The sequence below is a fragment of the Puntigrus tetrazona genome, chromosome 5 (assembly GCF_018831695.1).
Source record: "Puntigrus tetrazona isolate hp1 chromosome 5, ASM1883169v1, whole genome shotgun sequence".
Lineage (NCBI taxonomy): Eukaryota > Metazoa > Chordata > Actinopteri > Cypriniformes > Cyprinidae > Puntigrus > Puntigrus tetrazona.
The window spans coordinates 21,644,352-21,671,734 of NC_056703.1; the positions used below are offsets into that span (position 1 = coordinate 21,644,352).

General features: G+C 38.1%; 1 protein-coding gene across 1 annotated transcript in view; it reads right to left on the minus strand.

Moving 5' to 3' along the window:
* LOC122345940 (active breakpoint cluster region-related protein-like) overlaps positions 1-27,383 on the minus strand; it is a 248,527-nt gene that overhangs the window by 219,982 nt on the left and 1,162 nt on the right. The gene's annotated exons all lie outside the window — the stretch shown is intronic.

Below are 27,383 nucleotides of genomic sequence, written 5' to 3' on the forward strand. Positions count from 1 at the left end.
GTCATGAATTTCATTCAAAAGCTCTGAACATCATCCAGTGAACCCAGTGTAACGGATAGTTTGCAATTCTAATAAGAGTGAATACATCTCCACACGGTTCTCAGGGGAAAGCCAGAGTTGTTTTAGTGTGTTGTGAGTATCTTTCTGACAGCAGCCGTACAAGCGCAGGCTGTGTGAATTAAATGACATAAATTATCTGGAGCGGAGGTGTTTTTCATGCGAAGGCAAAGAGATTGTGTTTGTATCGTCTCTCGTTCGCTGTATACAGGAAAGAACACGCATTAAATCAGTGCCTATACGATACGTGGTGTACATATTTCCATCTCCGCAGATTACTGCCGTGAATCAGTTTTGCTCAGCCATGAAATCTCGTTTCATATCAGCCCGGTAGCAAACACAGACATGTCAATCAATCTCAGGCAGTATGAGAGATGAGGGAGCAATGGATGGATAGATGGATGGAGAACAGAAGTCCTTCAGAAGTCCTTAAGCAGAGTCAGTCAAACTGCAAACGTAAAAAAATCCCTGTTGATTGCATTTCTTAAAGCGGTGTAACAGACAATGTTTAACGACAACAAAAAAAAAAATGGCATAGTAAACACAAACCTAATTTTGCATTGTTCCATACTATATTCAAATACTCACTATATACATCTCATTATTAAAACAAGCCTAAAATGTGACGACAGCGAAGAAAAGACGTATTTGCTTGTGTGTGTGTTTCTGAGAGAGTGAGAACGAGAAAAAAATATATTCTTTAAATGTGAAATGGAGGTGGGAGAATACCTAGATTTGCATTTCCAGAAAGAAATAGCAGATCTCGCAAGGCAGCAAGAGAATAAATGTTAATAAGTTTAGGCTGTTTGGAGGCTCGGCATAAACAAAACAACACGCCAGAGCTGCTTAACCACTCGTGAAGAAGAAAAAGAGCAGAAGAATGAGAATGAAAAGAAAGAGGAGGAGAATGTGGATGACGAAGAGTAAGTAGAAGAAAGAAAAGATTACTGAAAATAATAAGGATAACAAGAAGAATGAGGAAAAAAGGGAGAGAAATAGAAGAAGAACAATAAAGGAGAGGAAGAGGAGAAGATAATGAAGAATAAAAAAAATAGAAAAGCCAAACACAAAGAAAGGCATGAATAAACATGGAGGGTATAGCTTTGGTGAGCTATAATCGTGTCATTGGGGATCTCTGACATTGATCAGAAGTCTTCAAAGCAGATTGGTCTGGTCTGGAAAGATGACATCTATAGAACAAGAGCCTGTGGCTCTGATATTAACTTAACAGTGTGAAGACAAAGACTGATCTCCTCATCAAAGCCTCTCTATTAGAGAGAGCCCTAAGTTCAAAGTTGAGCAAAAAAAACACACAGATCATTAGATATGCATCGCCATTACTTAATGTGATTATGATTTTGACCTGCTGGACAAAAATACTTTCTGAAGTCATCATAGAGACTTGTGTGATGTATTCTTTTCCAGTTTGTAATCACCCAGACCACCCTAATGACTAAAATGTGCAAGACTGGAAACACCTGAAAGACTGAAAATGATTAGAGGTACAAGAGGAGAGAGGAGAACCCCTGTGGTGAGGCTGCTCTTCATGCCCATCCCTCCTCTCATCCTCCTCCTCCTCCTCCTCTTGACTGGCCTGAATGCTTAATCACGCCTCGTCTCCCCGGTGGAGTAAAAAGAGGCCGGAGGTCCCATTGGCTGAGCCGTCTGGTGTGTGGTCTGTGATGCCGCGCTCTGATTGGTTAACAATCCGAGGGCAGAGTTAAGAGGTCCCCAGTTACCAGCCGAGAAGGGCAGGGCAGGGCATGTCTTCAACTATGACAACACACACAATACACACACACACGATCCTCGGTGGACAAAGAACCAAAAAGCCATATTAGTCAGGGCTGAGAGATTAAATTATGCATACATATAACATGAATTTAATGCTTAAATATTTCACATGTTAAGCTCAGAACTGCAATTAAACCAACAACCTCTTTTGTATGCCTTTTCAGTCAAAAATTTTAGTATTTTTAATCTCAATTTGCTATTTTAAAATATAAGTGTACGTATTCTATTCCCATTAAGATATGAATAATATTCGCTGATGTTTATGTAAAATTGCACAAACTGGGCAATGGATTTGTAGTTCCCAGCATGCTTTGTGGAGGACTGGATGGGGAAAATGAATATTGAAATTAGTCTATTACTTTGTGTTTACTTGCATGTGTTCATGACACAAGTTCTAATAGTCACTTGTTAGACTGGGTGAATTAATAATATATTATTAATATATTGCATGACATGTATCAATGCAATAATGCATTCAATTATTTTGTAATGTGTACATTGTCTAACTATAGTTACAGAGATTTTGCTATATTGGATATATTTTAAGTAAATAATTTATAGCACAGTGCTACTTATTGAAACATTTGACAAAACAATATCCACGATTTAACCACAAATAAAGTGTGGAACTTAAGACAAACTTTTTATATTTAATCAATAAATGAAATTACAATTAAAAGATATCGTTACAATTCAAATAAAATTACCTTAAACAAAATCCATCTTAGCACTGCAGAAGGGACTAATAAGCTGCATTTAGCTGTATTTACTGTAGAAAGAACGTTAAATGAAGATCATTAAAAACTAAATTATACTATTATAAATTAAAATAAATGAATCTGGGAAAAACAGCGTTCCAGGATTTTTATCCATATCCAATGCAGCTTCGACTGAGTAAATTATCAAGAGCCGTTTTATTCTGGAAGTGAATAAATCCTTAATATCTTAATTGGAGTGACACTTCAAGCTAAATATCTAGCCTTCCATAGTTTCACGTTTTCCAGAAACCCTACAGGTGCCTGGAGCTTTTGCACTCACTGGGATGTGGCCTGAGCAGTAAACTAAGGGAGAACTACAGAACCTCTAACATCAAATAAGTGCAGCATTACGTAAGAGCAAAAGAGTGACTGTCTCTATTCAGAACAGATCTTAAATTGCTGTAATGGGTAGCTTTCTCTCTTTCTCTTTGTGCCTTGGAAGACATTGGATTAACTTCATTCACTGCTTATAAATAATTAATTAAAAGCCATATAATGAAAGTGAATGGGGATCCAAAATGACAAAAAAGGGCTATAAACGTATCAAAAGTGGTCCACAGAATTTGTCTTGTGAAGCAATTTTAACCTAACCTCACTATACAGCTGCAAGCAACTGCAAGTCATGCAACATATGTGCCTTTTTTTTTAACTGAAGTCCTCATCAGGGCATAAACAGGCTGTTCTTGGACCATGGTGATGTGGTTCTTGATCTTGTGCAGTCTTGAGTGAGCTCCAGCTCTCACTCCCTGCTTCAACAGTCCGATTTACAGCTCTACAGAAAACCCAGTAAAGCCATCTCTCATGAAGACTTCACTGCCCACAGGCATCCATGAGAACAGAGTTCAAACAAAATAAAGGCTGACAAGGCCACAGCACACAAACTAAACACAGAAACTCAATAAATGAAAGGAAAATTCTGTAATAAAAACACATAAATTATGGAGACCTATGGGCGCCACTGCATCATTGGAAATTACCTTAGCAGCAAAGAAGTCTCTTAAAATTAATTCTGATGGATCACTTCAAAAAACAATCACAACAAATCAAATCTTTTGACAAGTTGTGTATATTTAATCCAGAATGTTTAACAATTCAAACACTTACCAGACAGTTATAATGAATTATTCAAATGTTCTTCTGTGAAAGCATGTGCTGCTAGATTCAATGCAGGACATTTACATGTGGTTATAATAAACATAATCAATAATAATTGTTATTATTATTGAAAACAATATTTTTCCTTTATTTTTCAATGTGTTCGAATCCTTTTTACACGTAATACAAGTAGAAAACTCTGTATTTTTTTTTCTTTTATAATCTGCTTCACATCGAGCCTAAAAACTGGCCTAAAAATACACCTTCTGTTAGTCCCCTGACCCCTGCACACCTCTCAAATCACAGTGGAGAGCCTCTCCAGTCAGCAGGATTACACAGGCTCTAGTGCTCATCCACACACTTGACATCCAGCTTTAGTATTGCACTTGTGCTCTTGTCTAGCTGCTTTGGTAAATGCCACTAGCACAGTATGTGCACTTTCTTCTAAGCTGGTTTGCCGAGAAAACATCCGTAAATGTCAATGTCCCTCCTAGTAGTAGGTATGTCTCTCTCTCTCTCTCTCTCTCTCTCTTATGTAACGGAGCTCTTCTGATGCTCATGTACAGTCACATGAGAGCAACTGTGCTCAGTATTGCTGTGTGCCTCTGAAACTAATTGACACGAAGGGGATTATGATGTGTATTGTGGATGATAATAATGGTTGTATAAAACAAGTTACATAGGAGAGTCTTGCTAAGATTATGAAATAAAATCATTCGGCTTATTAAAAAGAGGTGTGCTAGTGCTTTTGAACAAATTTGCTGTTTCAAACATGACACTCTAAAACAGTTAAGGTACATCACACTAGAGATATTTCAGATCGGTTTTGTGTGCAACTCACTTTACAGTGCATTTGGCTCACGTTTTCTTCTTATAGTGCTTTTTGAAAAGGGGTTTTATTTTATACAAGGGGTTGATTACGACAAAGGAAAATGAGTGTATCAGTGAGTTACCGTATCTTACAGCATCTCTACAGAGCGCTCAATTCCTCCAGATAGCATACATAAAGCCAACATGATAGCTGGAAGACTCTAAAGGAGAGGATTTGAGTGTGTGTGTTGAATCTGACACACAACAGAACTTCAAAAAAGATGCAGATATACATGAAGTGACAGGAGGAGGGAATATCTCGGTGAGAGAGAATAATCCCACGAGACACATGTTCTACCAGCCTGATTCAGTCTAACAAGAGAGTTTGACCACAGCTGCTGGACCTGAACACACACACACACACACGCTCCACATCAATGTCTGACTAAGTTTACTGCCTCTCAACCACTCTGAACAGAGGAAACCATGACAACTGAGCAGAGAAAGAGTGTAGAGGAGGCAGGAGATGATATCAGCGAGGCAAATCGAGAATATGCTGTGAGGAGGTGGAAGAGAGATCCACAGAGATCAGCTGAATATATGGCTTTAATAACCAGAATGAATCCATTTACATTCCAGAGACAGAGCCGAAATTAACAGATAAACAGACGAAGACATACATAAATACAATGATGACTAATGTATTTTATTTTCATGCCTTCGTGAGAGAAAAAAAAAATCTGGCAACACGAATCCCCCATTGGCATGTTTTGAAAATATCAAATATGATTATATTTGCCGCTGTTAATATACTCTCACTAATATTGATATTAGCCTCCACGGAAACATCATGTCATTTGAAATGTACATCCTCTATTAAGCAAGAAAGCCTTTTAATGTTTAATAACTCCCATAAATTATTAAATGGCTGTACTTTTTTTTTCTTTTTCAACAAGGCTGTACCTTCAGCACTGAACAAAAAAGGTTCAAACAATAAAAGCAGAATCAGTCAAAGCGAATCCTAAAACACTGTTATTACTGTTTCAAAGCAGTTAATGAGGCTAGTTAGTGTATGTTAATGAGTGCTGGGGTAATTTGTTAAAGAGCTCATGACTGACAGAGACTAAGGAGGGCTTTGATTTGGGTTTGTGTTTTTAATGTCTCTTCACTGGCAAGGTCATCAAAACCAGACAAAAGCTTAAAGCATCCCGCTGAAGAGGTGTTTTACCCCTGTGAGGTAATTTAGCTCGGAAACGATCTACATACCAGGCGCTGAATTCTCTTAATGCTCACTTACTCTTTTGTTCTCTGGAAATAAATGTTTTAACAATCATAAACAAAATGATATAGATATATATAAAATCAGTGTTTAATATATAATAATCAGTGTTTTGCTTCACTAATCTTCCCTTCTTGCTCCCTCTGTAACTGAAGCACAGGACATAATACCATCATGCATTAACACACACACACACACACACACACACACACACACACACACACACACAAACATATGAGGGTGTAAAACGGGGAGGAAGAGGGGTGAAACTAATAACATCTTGTGGGGTGATTGCCCCTTTTCCCGAATTACCAATTATATACATTATCATACGGACACACACACACACGCGCACACACTTTCACTCATCCACAAACACACAAATCTCACATAATTCAGTGTGAAATTATGGGGTGGGGAGGGTGATGTTTGCAGTGGATTAGTGCTTTCTGGTTAACTCAATGGATTCTCTGTAGTGAATGAAATTCTCTCTCTCTCTCTCTCTCTCTCTCTCTCTCTCTCTCTCTCTCTCTCTCTCTCTCTCTCTCTCTCTCTCTCTCTCTCTCTCTCTCTCTCTCTCTCTCTCTCTCTCTCTCTCTCTCTCTCTCTCTCTCTCTCTCTCTCTCTCTCTCTCTCTCTCTCTCTCTCTCTCTCTCTCTCTCTCTCTCTCTCTCTCTCTCTCTCTCTCTCTCTCTCTCTCTCTCTCTCTCTCTCTCTCTCTCTCTCTCTCTCTCTCTCTCTCTCTCTCTCTCTCTCTCTCTCTCTCTCTCTCTCTCTCTCTCTCTCTCTCTCTCTCTCTCTCTCTCTCTCTCTCTCTCTCTCTCTCTCTCTCTCTCTCTCTCTCTCTCTCTCTCTCTCTCTCTCTCTCTCTCTCTCTCTCTCTCTCTCTCTCTCTCTCTCTCTCTCTCTCTCTCTCTCTCTCTCTCTCTCTCTCTCTCTCTCTCTCTCTCTCTCTCTCTCTCTCTCTCTCTCTCTCTCTCTCTCTCTCTCTCTCTCTCTCTCTCTCTCTCTCTCTCTCTCTCTCTCTCTCTCTCTCTCTCTCTCTCTCTCTCTCTCTCTCTCTCTCTCTCTCTCTCTCTCTCTCTCTCTCTCTCTCTCTCTCTCTCTCTCTCTCTCTCTCTCTCTCTCTCTCTCTCTCTCTCTCTCTCTCTCTCTCTCTCTCTCTCTCTCTCTCTCTCTCTCTCTCTCTCTCTCTCTCTCTCTCTCTCTCTCTCTCTCTCTCTCTCTCTCTCTCTCTCTCTCTCTCTCTCTCTCTCTCTCTCTCTCTCTCTCTCTCTCTCTCTCTCTCTCTCTCTCTCTCTCTCTCTCTCTCTCTCTCTCTCTCTCTCTCTCTCTCTCTCTCTCTCTCTCTCTCTCTCTCTCTCTCTCTCTCTCTCTCTCTCTCTCTCTCTCTCTCTCTCTCTCTCTCTCTCTCTCTCTCTCTCTCTCTCTCTCTCTCTCTCTCTCTCTCTCTCTCTCTCTCTCTCTCTCTCTCTCTCTCTCTCTCTCTCTCTCTCTCTCTCTCTCTCTCTCTCTCTCTCTCTCTCTCTCTCTCTCTCTCTCTCTCTCTCTCTCTCTCTCTCTCTCTCTCTCTCTCTCTCTCTCTCTCTCTCTCTCTCTCTCTCTCTCTCTCTCTCTCTCTCTCTCTCTCTCTCTCTCTCTCTCTCTCTCTCTCTCTCTCTCTCTCTCTCTCTCTCTCTCTCTCTCTCTCTCTCTCTCTCTCTCTCTCTCTCTCTCTCTCTCTCTCTCTCTCTCTCTCTCTCTCTCTCTCTCTCTCTCTCTCTCTCTCTCTCTCTCTCTCTCTCTCTCTCTCTCTCTCTCTCTCTCTCTCTCTCTCTCTCTCTCTCTCTCTCTCTCTCTCTCTCTCTCTCTCTCTCTCTCTCTCTCTCTCTCTCTCTCTCTCTCTCTCTCTCTCTCTCTCTCTCTCTCTCTCTCTCTCTCTCTCTCTCTCTCTCTCTCTCTCTCTCTCTCTCTCTCTCTCTCTCTCTCTCTCTCTCTCTCTCTCTCTCTCTCTCTCTCTCTCTCTCTCTCTCTCTCTCTCTCTCTCTCTCTCTCTCTCTCTCTCTCTCTCTCTCTCTCATTACCCTCCATCCCTTCCAGCGTGATCTGTGCATTTCTGCCAGCCTTTTCTCCATTTAACGTTCTCTGAAAGCCCTTTATGTAACTCAACCTTACAGCCGGAGCACATGAACGGCAGACTAAACAACCACAACAAGTACATCTCCTCAGTCCAGCATTACCCACAAACCCCTGCTGACCGCTTCTGCCCACATGACTTCCACCCAGAGATAAGGAGCCCATCTGACTATAAACAGTCAACACAGCATTTGAATATTCACGATATTTGTTTGGGTCCCATACAGTAGTCAACAATGGAATTACGTATATTTTTTACAGGTCAGGAAGTGATGAGGAATGGTACCTAGAGAAGGATAAGAAGGATGGAAGAAAGAAGGAGAAGAGAAAGCAGACAAGGTGAGAAGACAGGCATGAGAGAAAAGGAAAACAAAAAAAGTGAATGATAAGAGAAAAGAGAGATGAGGGAAGGAAGAAAGGGGAAAGACATGAAAGAAAAGGAAAATAATCGGTAGGAAAAGACACATAAAAGAGAAATAGGGTAGAAAGGAAGGAATGCAAATGGGAAGTAGAGAGAAGGAAAAGAGATGGAAGACAGGAATGAGAATAGAAAGAAACTGAAAAAATAAGTAAGAAGGATATGACAAGACAAGGATAAGAAAATGAAAAAAGGATAGAATGATGAGAAAACAAGGATGGAAAACAAAAAAAGTAAGAGGCAAGAGAGAATGAACTGAGAAAGTAGAAAAAAAGAGAAGAAAGAAAGGAATGAAAGGGCAAAAGGAAACAAAGGAGTATGAGAAAAGTAGAGAAAGGATAGAGAAAATAGGATATATTCAACAGAAGTGAACTGTAATTGTATTTATCTTATAATAGTAATTTATTAATATTTTCAATTCGCTGTTTTTTATTTTCAGTTTTCTTTATTTTTGTAGTACTTTTTATGCCAATTTTTTTTTATCATTTTATTTAATTTCCTGATTTAAAAAAAAGAAAGAAAGAAAGAAAGAAAGAAAGAAGGAAAGAAAGAAAGAAGGAAAGAAAAAAAGTTGGACAGGAAAACAGAAGAGATATGACTGAAAAGGGGAAGAAAGGGGAGGATGGAGGAGAGAGGTAATAAGAGGGAAGAGAAAATAATATATACCATGGTACTTCTGTACTTCTATACCACTCGGCCTGACAGTCATCACAGATCAAACAGTTACTAAACAAAAACATGTCTGAGAACCTCATTTAAATAGAGCTGAAGATTACAACATTAGCACAAGCAAATTCAGTACAACTCTCTCTCTCTCTCTCTCTCTCTCTCTCACACACACACTGAGGACAGAGGCTTCAGTACGTACTGCTGTAGAGAGTGTCTATCCAGGAGAGCCTGGGCAGCTCGCGAGCGCTCAGGTGCTCCATCCCCCCGCCTGCCGTCTCCTCCAGCGCTGCGTCTCCTCCAAACACTCCCCCGCTCGCTTCACACACTCTCTCACTCCCCGTCGCTCGCCCGATCTCCTTAGTGATTACGAGGGGAGCTGGACATATCTGACTTTGATATATGAATCCGCTGTGTTTTGCTGAGAAGAGATCCACGAGTCGGTGTGTGTGACGGTTTGTACTACGGCTCCTCACATGGAAGACAACAGGCTGGAGCCGCTCGCTGCCAACGGTTGCTATGGGAAGAGAGGCACTCCTCCTCCGCTCTCTCTCTCTCTCTCGCTCGCTCACTCACTCACTCAATCCTCTTTTCTTCGATCCACTGCCTCTTTCCTGTTATCTTTCATCCTCTTTTCTTTTTCATTCACTCTTATCTCTAATTAGTGGTGTTTGCTAAGGCAAGTAAACTATCAGTATTGTTTATGCTTGGGATTAAAGGGATTGGAACAAATCCTTAATATTGAAGTTAAGTAACACAATGCTTGACTTTTGTGATTTTCACTTAATGAATGATAGAAAAAAAAAAAAAAAGGCAGTTGAAAAAAACCCTAGACTGAATTTGCATTTCATAGGCAAAAAGGTCCAATGTCTATTTTTCGCTTCATCCATCATTACATGCTTCTTATTACATATAATACATTAAATGAAATACTTATAAATGTTGCTTCCTTCAAATACTGCATATTCTAAATATTGAATATATTACTCGCTGTGTGTGTTTACACATTTTGAAGAGAGCTGGAAAGCTAAACCAGAGGCACTAACCTCAGGAGAGGAGCGGAAATGCTAAACTCTGGAGGAGAGGAGACGGATGGAGAAACGCACGCAGCGGGAGGCTGGTTCAGAGACGCGAAAGAATGAGGATGCGGATAGATGGAAGAAAAGAGGGAAGAATCCACTGAAAAGTGTGTAAGGTCTGGAGCAGATGGGCCGTGTCAAATCTCTCTCTGTCGGTTCCTGTGGCAGCTCATCATCTCATTCTCACTGGTCCTGAGAGGCTGATGATGCTCATGTTGAGCTCATGCTGTGTGAGATATGCACAAGGACCGCCCATCTCACTCTGGCACTCTACATACAAAATACATCTGTATGAATGTGCTTCCCGTGTGTCCAGAGTGGATCGAAAGAAGAAACTGACTATTATTATTGCTTGAATAATGCATTTAGTATTTTAGTTTTCAAAGCTGCACTATAATTTTGTTAGCTTAATGACACAATTCTAAGAGCATATGTTGTGACGCTCAGTCATATGGTGAGGCAGTATGTGTTTCCTCCATGTCAAACGGCATTAATCCATCACGACATAGTTTACAGATTTTAACTGCACTAGTGCACTTTACTAATAACTGAATTATTAATTATGATATATGATTTAAGTTTAAACAACTTTAGTTATCTAACTTCCAGTATACATCCACATACAGTAAAGGTTTTTCCCCCTTATATGTTATAAGTCATGCAATATATTTCTTATTATCAATGGTTTAGGCCTAGCTGATTAATATTTTTATCTGTCTAAATATTTGTTACTGATTCCAATTAATGGGCTATCTATATATATCTACTTTATTTTACTTTACTTTTTGCTGGCCATTAACACCAATTATTGACTTATTCATTATTGGCCAGAATTTAGACATCTGAGCATCCCTAATACATAATGCTCATAGAAAATGCATCAGATTTAAAAATAATTTTAAAAAATATTATCCGAGTACTTCTAATTAAAATGATATAACAATAAAATGAAGCTCATCTCAGTACACAGTATCATGGTCTTTCATTAGGATGCCTTAATTAATCTCTCTGAACTACAAAGCACCCCTTACTTCACAAGACACATCTCACCCGATCATGTATATAACAATGAAATCAACGTTTACAAGCCCTCCCTTCATTCCACTGATAAAGATGACAATTAACTGAGAGAGAGCGAGAGAATGAACTTCATGCATCATGCCTTGGGCAACAAGAAACCCCCATTACAAACCCCTAAAAAGACAGCCCTCCCAACCCCACCCCCACATATACACACAGGGCATGGGTTGTGATAAGCCAGACTGAACAACTTCAATTAGGACACAAAGGCTCTGGGAGGATTCCCCCCAACCTCTCACAGCAAGCTGCCGGCACTAAACCCAACACAAAGAATACCATCCACACACACACACACAGACGTACAGTATACTCGTTCATTACAGATTCATACATAAACTGGGCATCTCAGAGTATCCACTTAAACACTTAAGATCTATATATGTGCACACACTCATAAACACTCTAATGTCTCGCCAGAGGTCTTCTGAAGTCAGACCTTTAGAAAGGCCCCCAAAGACCCCAAATTAAAGCACTGTCTCTTGCCAAGTGTGTGTGTGTGTGTGTGTGTGTGTGTGTGTGTGTGTGTGTGTGTGTGTGGGCATGTAACCGTGTGCACTCTATGCAAGAACAAAGCAATCTCTGCACAATCCAGTTGTGTCTATGCTATTTAAAGTGACAGAACGTTAAAACAAAGAGCAGAATAATATAGGTCAAACACACAAAAAAAAAACACAGACAGAAACAAGTTCTTACATATATATATATATATGTGTGTGTGTGTGTGTGTGTGTGTGTGTGGTGCTACTACTCGTGGCAGAGATAAGTAGCAGTTTATCAAATATAGATACACACACGCAGCCCTTTGTTTCTGGATGAAGGCCAAAGGGACTCCAACCCAGCAGGGGCTTGTGTGAGTGATGTGCTACACAAACTGGGCATAAAGAAGAATAACATTACATTGCACAGACTCTCTCACGGAAACATACACATATACATATATATATATATATACATATATATATATATACACACACACATACATACACACACACAAACAAACCTGAATTAATATGGTTTGTAATTAATTATTTTGTTTACTGATACTAAAATGCTGGCTCTGGAAAAACTAATTATTTAAATGACATGGCCGATAATGTGTGGCTGAGCTGAGCTGATGCGATATTCATGTTTAAAACCCCAAAATAAAGCTTTACTTTCCTGCCAAGTTGATGCTGTGTTCCATTTATCTTGGAAAAGAGATGACAGAGCTGCCTGGGAGTGACTTCACACCCAAATGAACGGTGTTCCAGTAGGGACACATTTTTAGCAATACCAGACTCAAAAAACATAAAAAGCAGATAATGCGACAGTGTCAAGTTCACAAATAGAGGTTGGAAAGTACTGTGTGCACCACTAAGTGTATTGAGAAACAAAAAACATAAGTACTAAAGAACAATATATTACTAACTGTTTCTCTTTATTCATATTGGATTCTAAATCATGATTCTGACTTGAGAGGAAGTTCCAGAGAAAGGTTTCTACTGTACTGTACTGTACTGTGGAATTTAGCCCTAACCTTAATCAGACTCGCTGCCTGCAATTAGTAATCCTTGATTTGCTTTTCCAGGTGTGTTTGATTAGGGTTGGACCACAAAGTTAAAAGAAAAGAACTGTTGTTTGTTAAAAACTGTAATGTAACAGTACAATTCTATAAAATGTATTAGGCCTATGTGACATGTCTCAGTGTTCTAAGCATAGAAAGATGGAAATAAAACTTGCAAACAAAAAAAGCTTACAAACAATATGCCACATAAAGTGTCCTACTACAAAAAAGTAACCCTAGACAGGAGCATTTTGCTAAATGTATGCACTATATTACCTTAACCTGTTAGCATTATTTATTGAATTAATAAATACATAATAAATGTGTGTAATGAAATATGTAATGAAAAAAAGGTTTTATTACAACAAACGTTTAAAACATTTCAAATGTATTTCAAAACAAACTGGAGTAGAAACATAATTACATTTAAACATATAATTATATTAAAAAGTTGGCATAAAACCTTTTTTATGTGCAATTTAAATGTTTGTATACAAATCATTTGATATTTGAGAGGTAATTATTAAATACATTTGTTTTATTCCTTGATAATTAATTAAATCAACATTATTTTATATGATATAAACATATACCTTTACTTAATAAGAAGAAGAAATGATCATGTGCATAAATAAATTCCCAGTACTGGCCAATACCTTTCTAATATTGTCCAATAACTCATAATGTACCAATATCAGGGCAGCAGCGGTCACTGAAAAAGACGATACTAACTTATCACCTACTAACCTAAATAGTGAGGGGGTACACACTGTGATAGTAACAGCCTGAGGAAGAGCAAAACAAAGAAAAGCACTTCATGAAAGGACAGCATGCAGATAGTAGCCCGTGACAAACAAACACACCACAGGATGCACACACACACCACATTTGTTCTCTTCCTGTTGAATCACAAATGGCCAATAAAAAATTGATGGTTGATCCTGCAGAGCGGTCAGAAAGCCATTAACATGCTCCGTGGCGAGAGCTCCAGACCGCTGTCATTAGCACTGAATGGAGCTGCTTCTCACTGCTCAAGAAAACACAGAGTGTCGCCCTCTGCCCCACTGACTGATGGGAAACCCATAGAACTTCTCCAACAAAATGGTGCTCTGCTGATGTCTGTGCACTTTTTAAACCACATCTGTGTATGAAAGCAATTCGTCAATATTGTATGGAATAATTACCAATTATGTATTGATAGTCTCTTTTGCTCATCAAAGGCAGCATTTACTGTATTTCAGTAAACTACTAAAATCTAATTGTGTGCGTGTGTGTTTGCGTGTATGTGTGTGTGTGTATATATATATATATATATATATATATATATATATATATATATATATATATATATATATATATATATATATATATATAGCTGTTTTATGCATTAAAAATATCTGTAATCAACACAAATTTCTTTTTAAACACACATGGTAATGAATCTCATTCTGATAATAATTCAGATTTTATTCCATCTTTTCCTTCATCCACCTAATCTCTCTCTCTGAGCTGAAGGCAGGCCCCACCACTGAGGGTATGACTGATGCTACGTACCCTCTGCTTTCTGGCAGTAGGAGCATGTGCATATGACTACTGGGAGGAAAGATAAAACGGAGAGAGAAAGCAAAGGGCGGTGTGGAGGGGCGCGTGGTGAATTATAGGAGATGTAGTATCACATTAATTAAAACTGACAGGTCGAGTAATGCACTTGCAAACACCATAATGAGCTCCAAACCACACACAAGTTGAGCTTTTCAGTCCCATCGTCCCCTAGCTTCTGTCCCTCTGTCTGTTCTCTACACCGCTATCTTCCTCCAATCAACAGCCCTGTTAATGAATTAACCCTCTCACATACATGTGTGATTTCAAAGCACGACTGTTTAATGGACTATACCGCTAAAGATTCTATGCAAATAACAAAATCATAAATTACGAGATAAAAACAAAACAAAGCAAAAAACATAAAAACAAAAGCACAAAAAGAATTACTAAACAAAAACTAAAATGAAAAATCTGTACATAAAACAAGTACGGCTGTTTAAGCGACGATACTGCTAAAGATTGTATACAAAAAAAAAAAAAAAACGCATCAAAACTCAAAACATAAACGGACACAATGAAGTCAAACAATATCAGTATATCTCAACACGGAAGCAGATAAACTCAGCTTCTCATTCAGAAGAACGGGACAAAGCCTCACGCCCTTCTGAGTGGATGTGCTGCCACATATTCGGTACCAACCAAAATCACTTTGATCTATTGAGGTCACAGCATCGCCGTGCTCTGATTGGCTAGTGGCTACGGTAGTGGGATAACTGATTGTGTTCATGCACAGAGAATCCTACAGCATACTGTAGCATACTGTTCAGTGATGTGAACAAAAAAAATAAATAGTAGAATTTATATTTCTATTCTTTTACATTGTGGCAGTATGACCATCAATGTGTAGTTCACTCTAATGTAAATAACACTTTATAAGGTGTATTTTGTTAGCAATAAAGTAAAAGAGTGATTAAGAGAGAAATGGAGAATGCCAGCTAGCTAACACTTCATATAATAAATAACAAGTACATCATGCTTGGTGCAAACACGGCCCGGAAACTGAGATCCGTTCATTTATACACATGAACTCAACGCCTGTTGACCACACACTGACCACACAAACACTCTGCTGCCATCTAGTGACGCCGCTATCTCAGCACTACTTTGTGGTAAAAGTAACTTCCATTCCATCTGTAAGCACACCGATACACTCTGCCCCTGTTTCTATATCAAAAATACACTCAAAGATGTACAGTGTTGACAACAGAGTCAAGACTAAAGGCTGCTGTTAGCAAATGCTTCCATAGCCATGAATATATTAAAAAAACAACATGGCCTTGAGAGAATCACTGCTTTCATAAAACTTTCATATATAAATAAATAAATAAAGTGACACCCCTAATGGAGAATATCCCACGCATAAAAGATTAAAAGGTTCATTAAAAAAAAAAAAAAAAAATGTAATTCTGTCAAAAATGCTGGAAAATAGATCCTCTCTTTAGTTTTCCTCTAATTCATTATTTTAAACATGGCTACTAGTACATTTAACGTGTTTGGCTTTCGTGTCATTTGCTTCCAGTTATTCTTAGCTGTACAAAACGGCTTGATATTGCAAACATTGTATTTATTTTGTATATTGGTAATTAAAGACACACTGGATTGTAGTGCAAACTGTTTTACTAGTCTCACAACAGCTATGAAACAAAGTGGACAGGTGATTAAATAATAGGTAAATAATGATTAAATTATTTTATTAAGAAACAATAGGACTGAACGATCCCTTTAAGCCTGTACAATGACATGTCAATATTGTTTGTATTATTACCTGATTCACAACTGTTACTATATTGTTTATTAGCACAACAGAAACACTGTATTGACCAATTAGCAACCAACAAATATTTATATAAAATATAATAAGGTCCTCCTTATAGCTTTAACTATAAATTCAAATATTGTTGAAAGCTTATTTTACAGCTGATGAGCAATAAAAACAGAGAGCAAATCAGAATCCACCAGATGGGGATGCTAATAGAGTTAAAGGGCTAGTTCACCCAAAAATGAAAATCCTGTCACAGGCCACATATAGACTGCAGCTAAATTCACTTGTCACTTAAATATGGTAGTGACAACCACATTTGACAACCGAATTTACTGAAAAACAGGTATAGTGACAACTGCATTTACAGAAATTCTACAGTCTCTACTTTTCGTTTTCTATTCTCTTAGCTTTATAACATTACATTTAACCCCTGATGTCACATGGACTAGCCTACCTTTATGATCTCCTTGCAACAGTCTTGATCACGTAAAGACACTTGTCTATTGGAGGCTCAGAGAGTTATATAAGTTAAGGCTAGAACCGTTCTTAAACTTACTTTAACTTGAGCAAACACACGTGTCTAGCGCTTAGCACCCTCTTTTTACCTCTAAACAAGGCACATTTTGACACATACTGCCTGTAAGAAATTATCATTGCGGACACAGAAAACCTGTTTGTGTGTGTAGATGGGTGGACGCGAGTATTTGACCTCATTCCTCTTTCCGCGTCTTTCTAATTAAGCTTCTTGAGTACAAAACTAGTTTATGCTACTGTACAATGAAAGCATGCCGCTCACTCACACACTTAGCCTACATTGCCTCCTGTGTTTGATAACCTTCTTCATACTTCTAATCTCAGAGTTTACAGATTCAAGGCATGATTTTTTTATTTGTTATTTTCTTTTATTTTAATTATTTTAGTGTTTTTTAAACCAAGCGGAAATGATGGTGGGTTCTGCCTGCAGACACTGTAAACAGTGCTCTACACACACACGCACACACACGCACACACACGCACACACACGCACACACACGCACACACACACACACACAAACCTCCCTCTTCCTGTTTAGAGAGTTTACTCTCTGCAGGAACACACAGTGGAACTGTGGCCAACAACTAATCTAAAATGAAAAAAAAATAATAATTATGCACACACTGGTTTACTCAACTATCTAAATGGGATCAATTCAAGAGATCTGATCTTATGCTTGCATTTTATGTAAAAAAATAAACTAAAATGATTTATCACATTCAAAAGAAATGTTTTTGTTTAAATACTATATGTGTGTACACTGTGTATATTTATTTCAATAAATAACACTGCATAACCTCTGCCTGAAAAAAAAAAAACTTTCAACTCCTGCATAAATAGGATAAAAGGTAACTTTTAAAATTTAAATCCGGATGTTTATACCTGCATACAACTAGTTACAAAAACACAATGAGCTTGCTTCAAAGTGTTCATGGCCCATCTTTGATCGATCCACCGTAACAGCTTTTATACTGTGGCCCACAGGAAACAGTCAGAAATTTCAGAAGTTAACGTGACACTTGAAAATGCAACACTCATGATCCGATTAAAAAAAAAAAAGGTTTACATCATAACAAAACTGCTAAAGCACTCCAAAACACTGCTGCTCTACAAGGGGAAAACTGAAATCATATCATTTTATGCTGCTTTTTAAAGGGGTCATGAATTAAAAAAAATAATTCTATGATCTATCTATGATATGAAGGGGTTAATGGATTCTAAAAGCATACAAAGTTTCAAAACTCTAAACTATCTTGCTAGTCCAAAAACTATAATCTATCTAATAAATAATACTTAATAGAGATTAACAGATTAGCACAAGACTGCCTGCAGACACAGCTCAACGCATGCATCACCATTTCCCCTTTAACCCACCCACCGACACATGAGTGAAGTGACAGACAGGAGACTACAGGCAAAAACACTAAATAAACTTCAAAAGAATGAGCAGAAAGGAAACTGGTTTGTTCAGTTCATTTGGATTCTTTGGCAAAACAGTCAAGTTATAATTAGTTTATGAGTAAAAACTATTAAAAAAAAGTTGAATAGCTTGACTAAGTATACAAAACTCTCTCAAAAGGAAATGCTAACCACACTCTATACACTATGTGTGTGTGTGTGTGTGTGTGTGTGTGTGTGTACATGTGTACGTGAGAAGAAGAGAGAAAAGAGAGGGAATTATCCATGAATGAGAGTTGAGAAAGCCCAGGGTGAGTAATCAGTGTGCAACTCCCACAATGCACTGCTACTGTAAGCGAATCATCTCCTGGTCTTACTAACCCTGCACACCGCATTGACTGTTTAATTCCACAGAAGAGAAAAAAAGAGAGCTACGAAAGACTCCTTTAGAATCAAAAGTAAAATAAAATGAAACAAATGCACTGATTCTGCTTGTTATTGAACCCAAATCTTCTGGTAAAACCTTTCAACTGAAAAAAGTGTGCAAAAAAAAATATCTTCAAAATGTCTTCTTTATGTTTTCTTACAGATTTGAAAATAACACAAGGGTGGGTAAATGGTGCCAGAATGTTCATTTTAGGGTGAACTAGCTTCATAATACTACTTCTGCTCTGATAGACAAGGTCATAGGAAGACAATGACTTTTAACAAATAAATCTGTTAACTTAAAAACACACAGGATGCAAGCCTTGCAAAAATGTCAGCACTTCTCCATTTCACCTGGTCTGAGACAGAAGTGAGACTAAAGAAGAGAAGAATGCTCTGAAAAGACAGGAATGCACTTATATTAACACACATAAGCACAACTGAAGAGGAAAAAAAAAATAATGTGAAAAGCTGACCAAGCAAGATACAAAAAATGTGTCCTGTAAGCATTTGTGCCGGATTGAATGTAAATGTGCGATATTTTAGAGAAAAACATGTGAAACAAGTTTGATGAGAGACAGAGAGAGTCAGACAGATAGAGGAGGGAAAAACCATACAATGAACCTGTTTCAAGTTCCCACAAACCACTAAACAAGTCCACATTCACATTCTCTGCTCTATGGTTTCTGGGACAGCAGGGTTTCTCACAGAAACCTCATTCTGTGTCCTGTCTGTTCGTAAGGGATCTTCCATGGTTTTATAGTGGGGTTTTGTAGTCAATTACTAGAAAATGTTCGTATTGCAGGAGGTTTCTGCCTTACGCTGTTTTAAACAGAATTCTGTAGCGGGGAGCCCTCACCCACCATTCAGGCATTTTATTATTTATTACCAAAAAAAAAGAAACCAGCCATTGTTTAAAGTCGTGATGAAATGGAAGTAGCGGCAGATTGTTTTATTCAACAATGTAACAGATTAAAAAATAAGGGGGGAAAAAAACTGTAGGGAAGGGACTTGTTCCTATCCAGTGGTTGTTGAATGGATTTTGAGATGTGGGTGTTGCACTGAAAAACAGATGAACGCACAAATATTTTGCAGACTAAATGACTGGTAGGAGAATACTAAAGAACAACTCTGAACCCTTGCTTATGAGTCACATGAAAGGATACTCCACCCAAAAATCAACATTTTGTCTCCAAAACGGCACTACAGTGATGCAGACACATAGGAGACAAATTATTGCATAAAGTTGTTATTTTATTTTCTTTGGGTATAAAATGTATTCTTGTCACTTCATAAGACTGAACTAATGACAAGCGAGTGAATTCAGACTATATTTTTCATACTGTTCATACCTCCCGGTTTTCATCCAAAACATCTTAAATTGTGTTCCAAAGACAAACTGATCCTTTTACGGGTTTGGAACAACATGGGAGTAAGGGATTGATTTTCATGATTAATTTTCATTTTGGGTTGGAGAATCCCTTTAAGTATAAAAGACAATTACATAAAAGCATAAAAGAAGACATTAATAAAGTGTCTGCTCTTACATTGTGCACAGTGACATATTTAAAGGCTGTATGTATCAAATTAGGTTGTGTTTTATTTTAGCTCTTCTCTTCTCCATCTTTCACTCACAGCAATCTAACTGTTGGAGGGAACGGATTGAGGATATTCTGCTCAAGTTATCAAACTGAATTCAAGAAGGAATGCCGTTCAATAGCGGAAGAAAGTGTTTCGATTTTGATTTAAGATTGCTAAAACGAACAAATATTTTTCTGGGAGTTACTTGCACAGTTTATTTGTTCACCTCAAGACTAACAATGTGTGTATTTACAAAGTAAATAGTTGTGAAAATGACGTGATCTAGAAGCAGAGAAGCGCATGCCGCTGTAAAGGCTTTAAGTCAATTCCTCACAGCCTCATTTTCATCTGTGTATATTTAATCAGGCTTCCATCCTCACTAAAAGCCTATAACCGAGTGTAAGTCTGTGGTTTCCTAAAGACTTTTCATTACTATACAAATTTTGCAGGATTAAAGTCCTGTAAATTACTGAAGACGTCATGCTCCTGACAGCCTGGTTTGATGACATAAGTTGTGATGTCAGTCTAAATGCTCCTCAAGAATGTTTCTAAAAGCAATCGTCAGCTGCCAACATGCACTAATCACGCTCCGAAGTCGCTTAGGCACAGCACAGCTGTAGAAATGACTGTGCTCATTACCCAGCACGCGTATGAAAAGTCTCATCCTCATTACATCCGCTTTGCAAAGCAGAGGCGGAAATTATCGAGCAAACAGGACAAACCAGTAAGCCATCATCAGATGAGTACCTTGGGTAAAAACTGCATTGATCATACCGTGTGACAAGGTGCATGCGCGTAGACCGAACATCTGTACTTCAAACAGATCAAAAAAGGTCAGCGATAAGTGTTGAAAACTGCTGAAGAAGTTTTGCGCAACTCTCACATCTTTCAGTATCAGATTTGAGCCATAAGGGTTTTTCAATTGCTGATTCTGATATTTATCAAGCGAGTAGAGCGGTGACTGATAATACCACTAATGAACACAATATAGTTTGTGAAAATCAAATGAAATGTACACAAAATGGCCCCATGGTATGAAAATTTTTTAACATTAATATATAAGTTGCCCTAGCCTTCCTATGATCCCCCAGTGGCTAGAAATGGTGATAAGTGTAATCCGTGCCCTGGGTATCCTGCTTCATCTTTGAGAAAATGGAAGCTCAGGTGGCCCAATCTGAAATCTTCCCTTTATGTCGTCATATGGGGAAAGGTTACCTCCCCTTTCTCTGCTTTGCCCGCCCACAGAATTAATCAGACAAAACCAGATCGGCCAAGGATGATCTGACAGGATTGCATGAGGTGAATCAGATCTCACGTGTATCTATCTCTATCTAGTCATGATGAAGATGTACACATTTCGAAAAATTTTACAGCTACGTTATTATTCCAGCTAACGTTACAACTAGTCACTAGTCCAGCTAAATCACAACAATGCATATACAATAACACATGATTATGTTCATGAGCGACTGCCTTTCAGAGAGATGATGTAAGACAGGGGTGTCCATCGACTCTCCTGCAAAGTTCAGCTCCAACTCTGATGTAGTACATCATTTCAAAACAAAATCGAAGAACAAACTGAAATTCTGCCATTTCCAACTAAATCAGACCGAAACAACATTTTTATGAGTTTAGGCAGTTCGAAACGGCTCACCAAAGCAAACTTTTTGGGGAGTTTGATTTGATTCCGGCATTATTTTATGTATTTTATGTATGTAAGCCATACAAGTCTTTATACCCAGGGTTCCCTTTAAAAGGTGTACAATAAATAAACCAGTTTATATTAAACTTAAAGGCTATGTGCGAGCATTGAGGCATGTTTACATTAATCTATGCACCGCCTCCAGCAGCGCAGGGTGTCCGAATATTTGGAAACAGTATCAGGACTATCATACACTAGATGACCAAGGATAATACACTAAGACTTTAAAGCTGTTCCAATCACGTGGACCTTGTTGCTAGGAGATGCATGACAAAGAAAAAAAAATGTGTACTAATATCGACTGAAAATATCAAACATGTATCTAACAAAATAATAGAACAGCTTTACGTTTTAGAGCAGCAAAAGCTATAATATAAGCTACTATACTACCTGTACTACAGGGTTAAAACCCTACTAAAACCACAGAAAGAACAAATAAAATATCCTTTATTATGCAAGTGACCAGAACAGGTTTCATAGAAGTACTGTAAATCAATAAATCAGAATCCGATTTCAGCAGAATGAGTTTCCTGAATGCTTATTGCGATCAGAGAGGTATCAAATGACTATGAACCGTCGATGTGTTGGCCTTGAAAAACAGACAACATTGTCTTTGTGGTTAAGAAGGATGAGCCTCTGAGGATGACACTGCAAAGCTGTTAACACCATGTTAAAGGCAGTGTCGGTGCTGAATGAATTAAGGGGTAACTCTACGGCATGACACAGCAGGAAATGAGATGCATCTTGAACTTGATGTTGGTTTTTTTCTTTGTTCGCAGTTGCAGAGCTGCAAAGCGTTGCTGATGCATGTCTTGGAAACATTAGACCATCCTAACCAGTTGACATGCACCATACAGGACACAAGTGGTCTCCCTACACTTCACCCATAGACTTAGGAAAGGGTCTGATATGCTTGATTTCTTATTTACATACATTTACACACAACTCCCCCACAGTTAAGAAGCTGAGTTTTACTGTTTTTGAATCCATTTAGCTGATCTCGGGTCTGGCGATAGCACTTTTAGCATAGCTTAGCATAGATCATTAAATCCAATTAGACCAGTAGCATCACGTAAAAATTGACCAAAGAGTTACGATATTTTCCTATTTAAACCTTGACTCTTCTGTAGTTAATTTTCCAGCAGACAATGTTTTCAAGGCTGATACGAACAGGGATTATGCTCTTATTCCGACGTAATAATCAAGGACGTTTGCTGCCGTGTCTCTTCACTATTTTCCACAGGCGATGCAGAATATCGGCCTAGACAACTGCAACTTCTCCTGCTGGTCTCGGTACACAACATGACTACAGAAGAGTCAAGTTTTAAATAGGAAAACTGTTGAAACTCTTTGGTCATTTTTGAACATTGGTTGTGACCAAGTCGGTTGTAACATCAATAAGTTGGTTGTCTAGCTGACTTCGCTTTTAATAGACCGGACAGTTGAGAGAGAGAGAGAAAGAAAACAAAAATGTCTTTCATGCACCCATTATGCAACAGCTAGTTTTCTGCCCAGATACTATGATGCATTAGAGCAAATAAAAGTCAATTAATCTCTACACATATCTGCAAAGCTTTTGAGGAGATATTTTATCTCTCTACAAACAGACACATGCTATTAAACATTATTAAGAAAAAAATATTTAATAAACGAACAGTAGCATGTGAACAGCTAATTCAAGAGTTATCAAAATGTAAAAAAAATACAAAAACTTTGTTATTTTTGTAGAATTTAGTTTTTATGTTATTTACACAGAATTAACAGCATATCTAAAAGAAGATGTTTAGAGGTCAACTGTGGGGTGGTCATTTTTCATGGGGTCATCTTTGTGTAATGTTAAAATAACTATCTCAGACATCTTTAGCAGAAGAGATAGTTTTGACAAGACTTTTGTTTCAGAGACGCTCATTGTAGTTGCTGTCAGATCCCCTAAAGTCTTTCTTTTTCACACACACACACACACACACACACTCACGGAGTTCATGCACAGGCTTGGCAGGCAGTGTGGAGTATTTGCTTCTTTAAGCAGCTCTGTAGAGACACGCCTCAACAGGCAAAACATTTCACATAAGGAAAGCATGACAGGGAAAATCAAGAAGAAAAATCATGTATGATCAGTAAGACCTATGACCAGTAAGTTCCAAAAACAAATACCAAATGTGCTGAATGAGCAAATGAAAATGAATCCAAAATTTGGTTTATAGTATAGTGTTATGACTGAGATTTGCAGCATACATGATGTCTGTGTGAGTGTGTATATGAAGACTGACTGGTCCTGCTAAGCACCTTAACCTGATATATGAACCACCACAAACACACACTCATCCTCTGCTTTCACTCCTTGTTGGTTTTGTGCTTCATGCCACTGTGTTTCACCTTCGTCCTGATAGACGTCCTGATTCTCTTTGCATTTGTGTTTCATCATTGTTTGGTTTAAGTGTTGTGCCAGAGGGAGATTTTTTAGTGTAGTGAAACTGTGTGTAACTGTGTGCACATGCCAAAAGCGGTGAAAATTTCCATCTGATATGGGTTTCAGAATTGTAAAAAATGGCTTGATAGCGGCCCCTTCAAATTTCAATGAACTGTGTCTCAAGCTGTTTCACATAAATGTATGATATTTGCTAGACACAAACTCATGCATGCAATGTCCAATCTGAACTAGATTTTGCATGTTTAGTAAGAGTCCAGGCCTTAAAACATCTAAAGACCAATGTTTTCCCCATAGCAGCCCATGTTCACGACAGGAGATTTCATGTTCACAGATAGATAGCAGCTTCATTGTTTTTCTTATTTTCTCAAGTGTTTTTGTTTACAGCTTTGACCTTGTCCTCCCATGGCAATAATCAAGAGATTATTTAATGGTGTCGAGACTCATTTCTTTCTCTCTGTTATGGCTGACCCCTATAGGTCATAACAACAGCATAGTCGAGATTTACAAGCACGTTTTAAAAGGCTAGTCATTTTTGAACTAGAACTATAAATTACATTTGTAAGTTTGTAAACTGGTGAAGCAGGCAGCTGTCTTGCCGCAGATGAAGAGCTAGCGAGATCTTGAAACTGAAACATTACAGAGGAAATCTAACAGACTGTTAAGGTGCAATGAACATCCTAACCACATGTTTTTTGGTCATTTTCATGTTTGATCCAGCTGCATCCTGCCCAGGCTGCAGTACAAACTAACTTTTGACTAGGTTGTTAGAGCTTATGTCAACTAGACTGTCACGTTTGAGTCTTATCTGCATTATAATTTAAAAAAAAAAGATAAATAAAAACCAGTGCATACTTGAGACGTAAAAACTACACAGAATAAACCTGATCTCATTTAAAACTGAAACTACACAGAGCCTTTTCAAAGCCTTCAAGGCTTTATAAAATTGACTGATAATTAGGTCGGAAGATATGCTTAACCAATTGAGGTGGCCGGGGCTGAGGCTAATTATAAACTCAATAAACTGTTTCAAAGTATTGAGTAGAGACATCCGTTTTAAAGGTAAATCAGCTTCACTAAATCTTAGTCATGTGGTCCAACCAGCACACCAACTAATCCTGTGCATCGAGATCAGTTTCTTAAGTAATATAATTTGACTTTTAAGGCAAGGCAAGTTCAGGTTGTTAAATGTCATGTCGTGCTAGTCCTCAGAAAATGTAATGATATTTATAAAATGATGATCTTTGTTTTATCTTCAAAAATATGTTTCAAACTTTTTAAATATATTATACACATGTATACACAAAAAATATGACATTCTGTGCACAAACTGACCTGAAGCATAGGCTAAATATATAAATACTGTCTCTAAACAAGAACGAACAACCAGCCACAAAAGGCCATTTGTACCGTTTACGAACATCATCCATTATCACTGCATTTTAAAACCATACGTGCACCCTTGATAGAGATGAACATGATATAGATATGGCCAGTGGTTCTCTAATACTTCCTTTCCTCGCTCTCTCTTTCACACCCACACATCCTCTCCAGAGGCCCAGATGTTCTCTGCACTCCAACCCACTCCAGCACAATCAACCCCAATCCCTGATTATCCCACATTAAATGAGCCGGATCAGTCCACCACACTGTCACAGACAAAGTCTAATAGAGCAAGTAATGCGCAAGCTAACTTTGCTGACAGTCCAGATAGCTGAAGTGACACTAGACACGGAGCTGTTGTGTTTTCATTTACCACAATACTAGGAAACTAACTTGTTTGCCTGGAAACTTCTTATCAATCCACTTGGTTTGCAGCAGTTCTGGATTTAAAGGAACACGCTATTATTTTTGAAAAACGTTTTAGGGATGTTTTTGTTTGCACAATGCAACCTAGCACAACATCAAATTTACTGTAATATTTGTCACACCACTACCACAATACATCCCTGAACTAACAAATATACAGTACAGAATGATGTACTGAAGAGTTCAGATGGAGAAGCATTGTTACATTTTTTTACCTCCTATTGGTCTCCTACGTATGTGTAGGTTTGGTAATTTCACTTAAATAGCAATGCACGGGTCCTTTTCATTGTCATTAAAGCGAAAAAAACTATAGAAAAATAAAAAATTTTAGAAGAACAAACTATACTTCATAGGCATTTGCATCTAATGTTACCTTAGCACAATAAATTAAGTTTAAGTTTGGGGTTGGCTTATGGCCTTTGATCAGTATAAAAGTTATGCATAAACTTTTACGCAGATGGGTCAAAGACAGTAGCAACATGTGAGTGTGTCTCTCAGAGCAACACGTGAGGCTCCATCAGATCTGGTGCCTCTTCCTCTTTCCTGTTATATTGTCATAGCAGAGTTTTTTTGTAAAAGAGTGTCAAATCAGATAAAACTCGTATCTGTGTCACAGTGGTGTTGTTAGAGCCAATTATGGACTATCAGCAGAACATATTGTGAGAGAATTGCATAAGGTTCGATGCTTTTACACATTCTACATTTAACTGATTAAGTCCATTTTTGCATATCAAATTCAACACCCGAATTTTATTTTGGCGTACTATTTATACGCATTTTCATGGGACCCTGCCGGACACTAAATAACAATCAAGCATCAAGGCCAACATGATTTTTAGCGAACACGTAAGTAGTGTTGTTGTGAATATCTTTAAGGCTGTGATGTGACTGTAGCCCTGTTGATGTTCACCATGATCGTAATATAGCGCGCGATATATTTTGAGTTTAAAAAAGTGCTCTATAAATGTCAAGTAACCAACCGCCAACCACAACCTCTAAATAAACCAAAGCAAAACTTTGGTTCATGTCAACAAACGACACACTGGCTAAAAGCTGGATCATAAATGAGTGAAATGCAGCACAGATTCACCCACTTTCCTCGCCAGCAAAAGAACTCCGCTACAAGAAAAAGAAAGGCCGGTATAAACCACCCATCTCCAATACAAGGTTAAAATATTAAAATGCAAGTGACTACAATTTGAATTATGCATGACTATTCGCTCAAAAATGCCGTTTTCGGAAAAAATGTAACCCTCGTGCAGTTCGAGATGTAGATTTGAAGAAGTTTAGCATTACTCAATACTTGCTCACTCTGCAATGACTGGTATGGTTAACAAAAGCTAAAAATGCCTTAACGATGAATTTAGTACAAACATGCAGCTTTTTTGCTTTGGGGTGAATTAACGGACCGGAGTCGAGTGGATATTTTCTGTGATGTTTTGGGCT